Below are 11,633 nucleotides of genomic sequence, written 5' to 3' on the forward strand. Positions count from 1 at the left end.
AACTAAAGAATATTATTTTAGGAAATTTATTTAGTTAATTCATTTTAACGTTATTATTTGTAGTTTAATTTTGATGTATTATATTTTATAAATTTATGTTACAAGTCTATTCTAGAAAAGTGTCCGTTTTAAAAAAAGTTTAACTGCCGTTTTAGATTGTTTATTTTAGATCAATTTTATTTAGGTTTTTATGATAGGTCTAAATTTATTAAACAATTTTTTTTTCTGTTTAATTAAAAAATGTTTAGTAACTGATGATCTTTTAGGTGTTACTCGGTTTTGCTATAAATTCTAAAATAATAAGTCTCGCACATTATTTCACTAAATTTTAAGTTGAGAACTATAGTTGTTTGACCTAAATACAAAGTATTACAAAAAAAGATTAAAAACGGAACAATTTATGTTTTATAAAGAATAGTTTACGTTATTTCGTATTTGCATGAAAGTAAGTTGTAAAATTGATGTAAAAAGATTTTTTTTTTATTTGTGCGTTATACAAAGTTGTTTCTTTTGAATTTTTCTTCACTGAATTTTGAAAGCATTGACTGTTCTATAAGTGAAAAATAAATTATGTAAATAAAAGAGAACATTTTTTTAAATAAACTTAATTTTTAGTTTCCATTTATTAACATTTGTAAAATTATTAGAACTTTTATAATTGTATCTTTGTGGGTTCAGCATATTATGAAACATGTATTGAATTAAACATACATCTCAATATGAATAGCTAGAATTTCTGATGGTCATTAAAACAATAACCTATGTAAGAATTTCAAAAAACATACCTTGATACTCTCATTTTAACTGTTTTAAAGGAAAGTAATGATTTTTTTAATATTTTTTTACAAATATCATAAAGTACTTTTAGTTTTAATTGCAACTATTCGGGTTCTCAACTTGAGTTAAAGGAGATAAATGCAAATATGTTTTTTGTTTTTTATTTTTATTCTTTTGTTCTTAACTTTGTTTTATTTTATTTTTTTCAAATATTATTTTCTTTTTGAAATAGACTTCTTTGAAATTAAACATTTAAAAATATCATGCCAATAATTAAACTTAACTTAGTCAAAAAATTTTTTTTTTTTAAATAGTCTTAAAAAATAAATTTCTATTAACGACTAACTCTTTCGTATTATAAATATTCAAATTATTCTTAATTTAACATAAAAAGCAACATTTTTAAGAACTTTAATTTCTTGACACTTTTACTTACAGTTAGCTAAGTATTGTTAGTTACTCTAAACTAGGGGTGGGCAACGTTTTTGATCGGCAGACCGGAACCGTAAAATTTTAGTCCTTTTGGGGCCGAAGCGTTTGAATGAGGGATCTACCGGATTATGCCTTTTTTAGATCCGGATCCTAACTTTTTAACATTATCTGGATCCAACCGGATACTAGTTTTTAAATAAGATTATTGCATTAAATATTGCATATTGCATTTAATAAACAACTAAAAATTATTCTTGTATAAAACCATTAAGATCATAAACGACACAAAAAGCTTGTTTGTTTAATTAAGTCTAATAAAAGTTGTAGAAAAGTTTTTTGTTTTAATGTGGAATATGTATTTTTTTAAATTAAAGTAATAAACTGAACCGCACGACTATGAACACCAATCCATGTGACTTTCTGCCATGGTTTCAAGTTCAGTTTGTTGTCAATTGTGTTGGCGGGAAAACATCTTGGCTTTGCCGACGATGGTCAAAATTCTTATTACAAGTTAATAATAGTTTTCAAACGAAATAGATTTTTAGAGTTTATTCTAAAGATTCTATACCTTAAACCAGCTTTCAAGATCTGCGGGAAAATTGAAACTTTTTTATAAGTTATGGGAACATTCAATTTATCTTTTATTAGTTAAAAATGTTATAATACCCAAAAACACTCCGTAATATTTTAATAAACATACAAATTCTTCACTGTTATTTCCTTTAAAACTAAATTTCAACTATTCTCTTGCATACCAGATATACCAAAGTAGTACTTCTAGTGGATTTTCTATAACTTTTAAACACGTTGTATCTACAAAAATTTTAATCACCTTTTCAATAATAATACTATAAAACATAAATAATTTTGATTTGTTCTAAAACGTTAATCATGCATTTAAGTGCAGATCTATTTACATTATTGGGTAATAAATTACCTTAGAAATAAGTGTATCAAAGTAAAATACAGTGATATTGAAAAAGTAATTGACTATGTGTTATATAAAAGACTAACAAAATCTTAGCTTAGAATAAAATACATGAATGCTATTATATTTATTGATTAATAACTACTAACTAGTCTTAATTATAAGACTCACTAAGAAGAAACGTACAAAGCTAAAAGATATGAAGTTAGAAATAAATGTGAGTCAGAAGTAAAGTATTATACAATTTCGGCTCCAACTTTATCACCGTACGTCCCTACTCGTTTTTAAAAATTAATGCAAACTTATCTTATTGTTATTTTGAGATACAGTCTCTCAAGTTTCACATGCAGAAGTGGTATCGCTTTCGACAGCTATAAAAACAGCTTTAAACTTATTCTATACTTCAATTTGTTCAAATTTTATAAGCATAATCGGTTTAGAGTAGGGGTGGGCAACGTACGGCCCGCGGGCAGGATCCGGCCCGCAGAGTAAACCGGCCTCCTGAAGTTTTTAAAGTTTAAGTGGAATCCCGTCAACATTACAAAATTTTTGTAAAACTTGTATCATAATTTTACAAAAAAAAACTGAAATAATATACTTTAGAAAACATAATTGAAAATTGAATTTTAGTTTATGTATAGTGATAAAAACACCATTTTTTGTCGTAACATTTTGTTCAAAATCAGTGAAAATATTTTTATATATATGAGATGAATTATTAATAATATAATAGTCCAGCACAAGAATACCGCAAATAGATGATTCCGAAAACGTAATAAAATGTTTTATGTTTCAGCTTAAAATGTTACAATAAAAATTAAGTAATTTTTCTTATAAAAGTATTTAATGCCTTGTTTACTATAAAACTCTTTATTTAAATTAATCTGCATTCTCGCTGTTATTATCCTCATAAAGTTTATATTTTATTCTGACTATTTTTCGATGCTTAATCGATTTTAAAACTTTTATTGATACGGTAAAGCATTCTGCTGTACAATAACCATCGAATATATTTTTTTTGTTTTGTTTATTTGATTTAAGTTTTAAAAACATATATACATATACTACAAAGGAAGGTAATAAAAAAAAAGTAGCGTATATATATTTCAAAACTGTTTGCTGTTTTTGTAGTTAAAATGAAACACAACTACAACTTTATGAGATATTGTTTTAAATATAAGCTTAAAATTAGAGAAAACCTGTATTAAGAAAAAAAGTATAAAAACTTCATACAAAGTATACTTACGTTTAAACAATAAATTAGTAAAATTAAAAGTAAAACAAATAAACACGCATTCAATTACTTACCACTGAAAAAAAAAAACAGGTTTCTCAAAATGCAAACTTTTTACTTGTAATAATCAAAGTTCAAAGAATAACAAGCTTTAAAACTTTACAGAACGTATTTTTTTATCTGATATCGCAAAATACTTTTACCGAGTTTGCCGAAAACGAAGACAAAATTGCACGAGGAGACTAAATTGCACGAAGATACTTACGCACGAAGACACTTTTGTATGAGGGGACTAAACTGCAAGGGTTAATTAATTATTTTTTTTATCTATTCTAGTTTATTTTTATTATTCTTTTTTTTTACTTTCACTATTTACCCTAACCCTGGGTCGGTAACTTTTTTTTTATTAGTTATTTTCATTTTTACTTTCATTGTTACCCCTAACTCTTACCCTCGGTCAGTAATTTTTTTTTTATCTTTTTTTTTCTGTTTTTTTTATACATTTTCTTTTTTTATTTTTATTTTACTCTCGTGCAAAAATGTCTTCGTGCAATTTAGTCCTCTCGTGCAATTTTGTCTTAGTGCAACTGTAGCAGTCTAACAGACATGCTCTGTTATAAATTGAGAGAATTGGGAAAAAGGGGTTGTTAAAGCACTCTATATATACTACGCATGAACGATTACGTCGCTTTTGTATCGCATGCTTTTTATCGCATGCGCTTCTTGATCACATAGACGAGTATACAAAAGTCAGTGTTTACTTTTTGCTAGTTTAGTATTATATTATATTTGTGTTCATTTATTTACGATTATAGAGTGTATTTGGTGTTTTATATTTTATGTTGTGAGTTCTTTTAATAAATAATTGTGTTTAAACGTTTTTGTGTTTTAACTTAGATTACTTGACCATTCATTCGCGGTATATTAATCAATAAATAGCGCGATATGAATTCGAAACAAGTTGCCAAAAAGTTGGCCAAAATGACTACTCGCTCTGAGTCAGCCAACGCGCCTGAACCCGTTGTTAGCGAAACAGAGAAGTCTCGACCGCCGGCTCCGTTTAGGGAAAGTACCGAAGGGCCGAGCGATCGTCACAGTGGCGTCCTCCCCGGGTCCGAACCCGTTTTTATAACAAAAAAGCAAACCTTATCGAGAAGACAGAATTGCGAAGCGGGTATGCAGAGGCATCTGTTGCAGAGGCAACAAAATATTAATAGCGTACCAGGAGCAAAGGAGGACTATAACGCTTCTTTGCGTCCACAAAATACGCACGATTTGTATACAGCGAGCGTAGAAAATTCGCACTCTTCGCTTTATCCAAGAAACACAGCTGAAAGTGTTCAAGCTAGTCCGCACCTTAGTTTTAGGCAGGACGATATAGACAACCTTAGCCAAACAGATTTAGAGCTAAGAATAGCAACGATAAAACAAAATCGTCGCACAAACGCTTTACGTAATGAGTTACGTGCGCTAATGACAGAATCCTTGTCAGATAATAGCAATGTTTATAATTTAGAAAATGGCGCTCGATGTGTTGAAACTGAACAAGATCGATTGCGCCGAAAGATAGTAGAAAATGCTAAGCTATTTAGACAACTTCGAAATATTTCGGAACCTCGCGCGGAACTCGAATTATTTGAGTCACGTTGTAAGTCGTTTAATATCGATAGTGATCGTGAGAAACTTGAGTTATTAATACATATTTGGCCTCGAGATGACATAATTAATTTTCGCGAAACTAATAGCGAGTGTCATTTCAACTACTCTAATTTAAAAACTTATCTTATTGGCAAAAAATCTAGTTTGCCACACATACTTCGATTTAAACAGAGTACCTTAGGGCAGGCGTCTTTCCAGTCAGATAAGTGCCTAGCTGAAAAGTTGTCTAAAGCTGATAAGGATAGTATGATAAAGTATTTTATGTCAGCTATATGTCCAATCGAACTAAAAAAGAAAGTTGAAGAAGCTTTTACGCTTAAAATAGATGATTTTTTAGTGAAAATAGAACAGATTTACAATGGATCTCACTCGGAGATTCTAGAAAAAGCTCAAGAATTTCGTTACGAGCAAAGATCGCAGAATTTTTATAAAAAGAAACAAAATAATAATAAAAATTCGCATGTACAGCAATCTTCGCGTCGCCCTTATAGACATAATCAAAGTAATCAAGTTGAATACGATCAACAAAACGATTATAATAATCAAAACGCGCGTTACGACAGTAATATAAACTATCAGAACGTAGCGAACAATAACATGGGGTTCGGCAACGTTCAGCCGAACCATATGCAGTATCAGAATTTAATACCACCAAACGGCCAAGTTTTTAACCAGAAACCCGTTCAGGTTAACAATAGATATAATAATTCAGGGTATACCAATGGTCCGAGTAATTTCCAGGGACAAGGTCCTCCATTTAATCAAGGTTTTCATAATCAAGGGCCTCCGTTTAATAATCAAATCAACCTACCAAGTCAAGGGCATCCCCCAAACAACCAAAATTTTCATAATCGGCAGGGCTCCTTTAATCCAAAAAACGCGCACCCCTCCTCCCAACAGTAAGAGGTAGGGAGGAGAGGGGAGATCCACCTCTTGTTAAGACAGTCGGCTGTGTGTTTAAAACATCTGAGCAAACTGATTCCGACTCAGAATCAACCGAGTTAACGCACCTTAGCGGCGATATTAGTAACCTTAAGACTTCTCTAAAATCGGAAAACGAGTTAACAGAGTCAGAAAATTTTAGCAAGACAGATGATGTTCAGGTTGATGCTGAACAACAGTCGACGTCTTTCGTGCCGGTTGAAGATAGTAACGAGGTTAATAGCGCAGAAGCCTATTGTGACGTCATAACAAAGCAGCCTTCGACTGTGGAAAGGCTACCCGTGCCGACCGTAAAATCCGTTAATATGACAAGTGCAGAAACGCATATAGTCAATAACGAGCTAAAAAAACAACGTCCCGGAGAACCGTATCAAAATTCTGAAGTTATTGACAATACAGATTGTATCAATCCTTCTAAAAATAATTACAATTCAAGTTCATTACTTGTAAACAATAATTCGTCCACAAGTAAACCATTTAAAAATATACGTCATCTTAAGCGATATCAGCAGCGAAACATTATTTACAATGAGCCAGTAAATAAAATAAGCCAACCTTATAAGTTTGCGTAAAATACAAGTTCACGATTAATTACGCTGACGAACCGAGCGATGACTAATTCTACAAAGCAATTAAATTATTTTCAGCGGCACTTGAGTTTTAGCGTTGAGCAATAATACTAATTTAGTTTTTGTTTAGCTATGTGCAGCAAAACAAAAACTCACATTTAAGGTCGTGTATTTTAAACTTGCAACTTATCAAACACGCGTTGATGTTTTTCTTAATAAAAAGAAACGTTACTTACAAGTTTAGTCTTTTAGCAAAATTAACGCATTTTTTCTTCCTTGAATGAAGGGTCGAGTTTTAAGAAAATGTTGAATACATGTTTGTTATTTTCCTTGTTTGTATTATGATCTACATTCTTTAGAAATTAGTCTGTTTCCTTTAAAATGCTTGCAAAGTTTAAAAATTAATTTCAATTAATGTCAGTGTTGTTTATTGTTTGTGTTAATTTTTTTTTATATTTTTACTTAAACATTAATATTTTTATTCTTCTTTTTGTTTAAACGTAAAAAGTATTTTTTTATTTGTTATACAGTTTTTAACATAGAATTGAGCCTTAAATAGGTTTGAAATTGTTACAAATTTCAAGTGTAGTAACTAAGAATTCTTTTTTACCTTGAATTACCAAATTTTTTATTATTTCAAAATTATGCTATATATAAATAAAATTGTTAAACAAGTCATGTAAGAAAATATGATAAGTCTATGTACGTAAGTAAACAAGCATATATTAAGACTTTTTTGTTTAAATATCAAATGTTTACTTTTGATATATTTTTTAAATAAATAGGAGTTGTTGTTCAATTATTGTTTCAAAACAACTTATTTCCTGTATTTGTTTTAAAATTAATGCAAAACAAGTGCTTTGATTTTAACTCCCACATTTTATATACTATAATATGTTTTTTGACAATTTATTTCTTAATTGTTGTTTTACTTCTGATTATATGAAATAAGTTAAAAAGTAAATATACTATGAAATTAAAATGAAGCCTATTTCAAACTTAATATATCCAGTCACAAAATCCTGCATTGTTGTAGTGAAATTATGCGACAATAATTCTGAACTGCGATCGATGAGAATTCTGACTGAGTTAATTAGGAGCAGTGTTTTTACCAAAACACAATTTTTAAACTTTTTTGTAACAAATGAATTTTTTTAACTGTTAAGGTCTTTAAAAAATCAGTTAGAGTTTTTTTTTTCTGTATCAGTTCAAAGTCAATAAAACGAGTTGTAAATTATTAACCTGTTTGCCATAATTATCATTTTTTCTTGTATAATCGTAATATTGCGAGAAGGCTTCAACAATAAGGTTTTTTACGACGTGCAGCGATAATTATTGCTATTGTTAACGACCTTAACGACTTAACGACTTTAACGGTTTTTTTACGACGTGTAGCAATAATTGTTGCTATTGTTAAATAAATATTATACCTCGTTAAGCAAATTGAAAGCTAATTATTGTTGTGATATTTAGATAACTGTTAAAAAGGTAAAACTGAAGTTATTTCAAAAACAATAAGACTGCAATTAAATTTTTAAAACAAAAATTATATCGGCCGGTTGAAGCATTCTTTCAGTTATTGTATGACATCAGTGCTTACTTCATTTTTTACGATAAACGATAAAAATAGTAAATGCCATTATAAATACAGTGTTTGGTTAATAAACTAAACTATTTTATTAAACTATTTTAATGTTTATGCTATATTTAACATTTTTTTCTTTTTATATGATTATAAATAAACAATCACAATGGTTGGAAGTCTTGACGTCACGATCAACACTACTCCCGTTCTCACTTCATCTATTCTTTTTTTCTTCTGTTGCCTATATATCCAATGGAACGCTTTTTATAACTATTCAAATTGTTTAGTTGGAAACAGAAATGAAAACTGTACATTTTCTGCTATTGTTGGTATCGCTCTTATGTGTGAAAGCAGAACTTAAGGTTAACAACATTGTGTTACCTATTTGTACTGCAAATGAGACAAATCTTCTCTTAAGCAAAATCCCAGAAGATAAAAATTCTAAACATAAACCGATTGAGTTTGGGTTGAAAACACCCAAAGCTTATGGAGAAGTTATAGCCCTCGCATGCTGTCTTGAAACTTCTGTGCACAAATGTACAAAATTCTTTTTTGGTCAAAAAGAATGTGTCAGACTTCGAACGTTCAGAACCACTGTTGATACAGAGTCATGCAAACGTGCAGCAAGTTTCAAACGAAGCAAAGAAGGAAATTTAGTCGCAGTAAGTAACGCGACATTTGCCACTACGAACAGATTTAAGCCAACGTTTCGGTGGCCAATGACGTTAGAGATTAAAACGGTTAACTTTCATTTAGCATATTTTAAAATCGTTAAATATAGCACCATGAAGAAACACTTTCATCTTTCGTTTGAAGAACTCAGTTGTCACAACAATTCTTGTTTTGCTAGCAAATGGAGATTTGCCTGTTTACTCAATACTCTTGAACGTGAGAAAACACTGAAAATTGCTGATACGTCATTTTTCCACGAGGATCACGATGTAGATAAGACCTTGCTAACATTTCCTACCATTCAGTGGAAATTAATTGTTGTTTTTGCATCCGGTTTGTTCATTACAACTGTGATATTCATAGCAAGCACCACTCGTTTCGTCTTGATGAGAAGTGGAAAGAAGGAAGATTTGGCTGCAGAACTTTAAAACTGACTCAAGTTGCCGAGTACAAACAAATTGTATAACATTTAGGGTTTGTAAATATTTAACAAATTTTGCAACTAAGTTTTAATTTTTTTATTTTTCTATTACTTTTTTCAAGTAATTAGTATGTGACATTCATTTTTATTGTATATGAAAAAAAAAAAAAAAAAATAAATAAAAATAATTATAATACTTTAAAAATAAAATAGAAATTGTACACGAAAGTAAATTTTTATGTGTGTTGTTACAAGTATTAATTTTACATTATTAACTGCTACTTTAAATTTGCAATGTCAAGTTTTAAATAAGTGCATGCTTTACACTACTAACATGTTATTGGTACGTTTTTAACAGAAGGAACCGTAAGCTTTAAGATTTTACTCCTTCGTGTTTTTAATTTTTTATGCTTATAGCTTTAATTTTTTTCAAAACAGTTTTTTTTAGCTTACATTACAAGTAAACACTACATCAACGTTATTTTAAGCTTTATGCTTTGTGTATTAAACTTGTTTAGTATTGCACGTAATCGAATTTCGTGGTATAAGTGATAATAACATCCTTAAAATTTCCATACTCTCATTTAATTCAAAAAAAAAATTGACTGGAGTGGGGGAAGGGGAGCGCTCGGAAAATGCGTTATTGAAATCCCTAAGCCTCCACAGTCATTTCTTCTTCGGGCTAGACGGAGTGTAGCAGTCTAACAGACATGCTCTGTTATAAATTGAGAGAATTGGGAAAAAGGGGTTGTTAAAGCACTCTATATATACTACGCATGAACGATTACGTCGCTTTTGTATCGCATGCTTTTTATCGCATGCGCTTCTTGATCACATAGACGAGTATACAAAAGTCAGTGTTTACTTTTTGCTAGTTTAGTATTATATTATATTTGTGTTCATTTATTTACGATTATAGAGTGTATTTGGTGTTTTATATTTTATGTTGTGAGTTCTTTTAATAAATAATTGTGTTTAAACGTTTTTGTGTTTTAACTTAGATTACTTGACCATTCATTCGCGGTATATTAATCAATAAATAGCGCGATATGAATTCGAAACAAGTTGCCAAAAAGTTGGCCAAAATGACTACTCGCTCTGAGTCAGCCAACGCGCCTGAACCCGTTGTTAGCGAAACAGAGAAGTCTCGACCGCCGGCTCCGTTTAGGGAAAGTACCGAAGGGCCGAGCGATCGTCACACAACTTTGACCCGTTCTCTAAAAAACAGTTAATAATTATTACTTTTAACTTATAACAAATTAAAAATAGCTTATTTAAATAGCATTACATGACAACAAAATAACTTTTTTTTTCTACTTAGAGTAATAAAATATTCACTCAATTGTATAATTCACCCGATTATACAATTCAGTTAGTTTCAAAAACTTGATGAACTTATTTTGTTATTTTAATAAAGATTTGCATTTTTATAAACATTTAAAAAAATATTTATTTTCCAGCACGAAACAAACCTAAAATATTAATTAAAATAATTATCTTATAGTTAGTACAAAAAGATGTTACAGTACATCATGGCTCTCAAAATTAAACTGCTTTTGTTTGAGTTCTTTAATTTTGAAAAATTTCACTTTTATGCACTTATACTTAGTTTGTAAACGCTGAGAGATAAATTCAATTTCAAAACGTTTACTGGAGAAAAATTTTAGAAATTTTGTGTTAGCATTTGTTGAAAATAAGTTTCAACTTAAACTTTTGATACTAATGAATTAAAAAGCTACTTTAAACAAATGTGAATTTTAAAGTATAAATAAAACAGGGTTGCCAAAAGTTTTTTGAAATTTTTTTCAGGTTTTCTGAACTTCTAACAGGTTTTTAAAAATTCAAGGTTTTTAGTCTATTTTTAGTATAATACTAAATGTAAGGTATAAAAATGTTGAAAAGACACTGTTTTAATACTTTAAATGTGTTTAAAAAAAATTTAAATAAATTTAAAAAAAGTTATGTTATAGACTTTTCGTTTCTAAGCTAAGTTACATAATTTCACATGTAAAAGTTGTTTGGAAGTTTTTTTTTTTTTTTTAGTGATTTGCGTTCAAAATTCCAGGTGTTTTTATAAAAATTCTCAATTTTTTTTTGTCTAAATTGTTATTCTATATATATATTGACATTCCTGATTAAAAGAAAGCTAAGAAACTATTAATACAAAGAAAAAAGTTGCTTAAACACTAATGACAGCAAAACTGACGACAACGTAAGCTAATAAGATATAAATAATCATTTTTAGTCATGGAAATTTAAAAAAAGTTGGAAAATTAAAGTTTTTGAAAACATCACTGAATTTTGTAGTTTTAGTAAGTGTGAAATCACTAATTAAGTTTTATCTAAGAAACTGTTGTGTACTTCATAAATTATTGTTCATGTAAATGATTCTTTTAAAACTAGGTATTTCTTAA

This window comes from Thalia democratica, chromosome 1 (genome assembly GCF_965202585.1).
Source record: "Thalia democratica chromosome 1, ktThaDemo2.hap1.1, whole genome shotgun sequence".
Taxonomy (NCBI): domain Eukaryota; kingdom Metazoa; phylum Chordata; class Thaliacea; order Salpida; family Salpidae; genus Thalia; species Thalia democratica.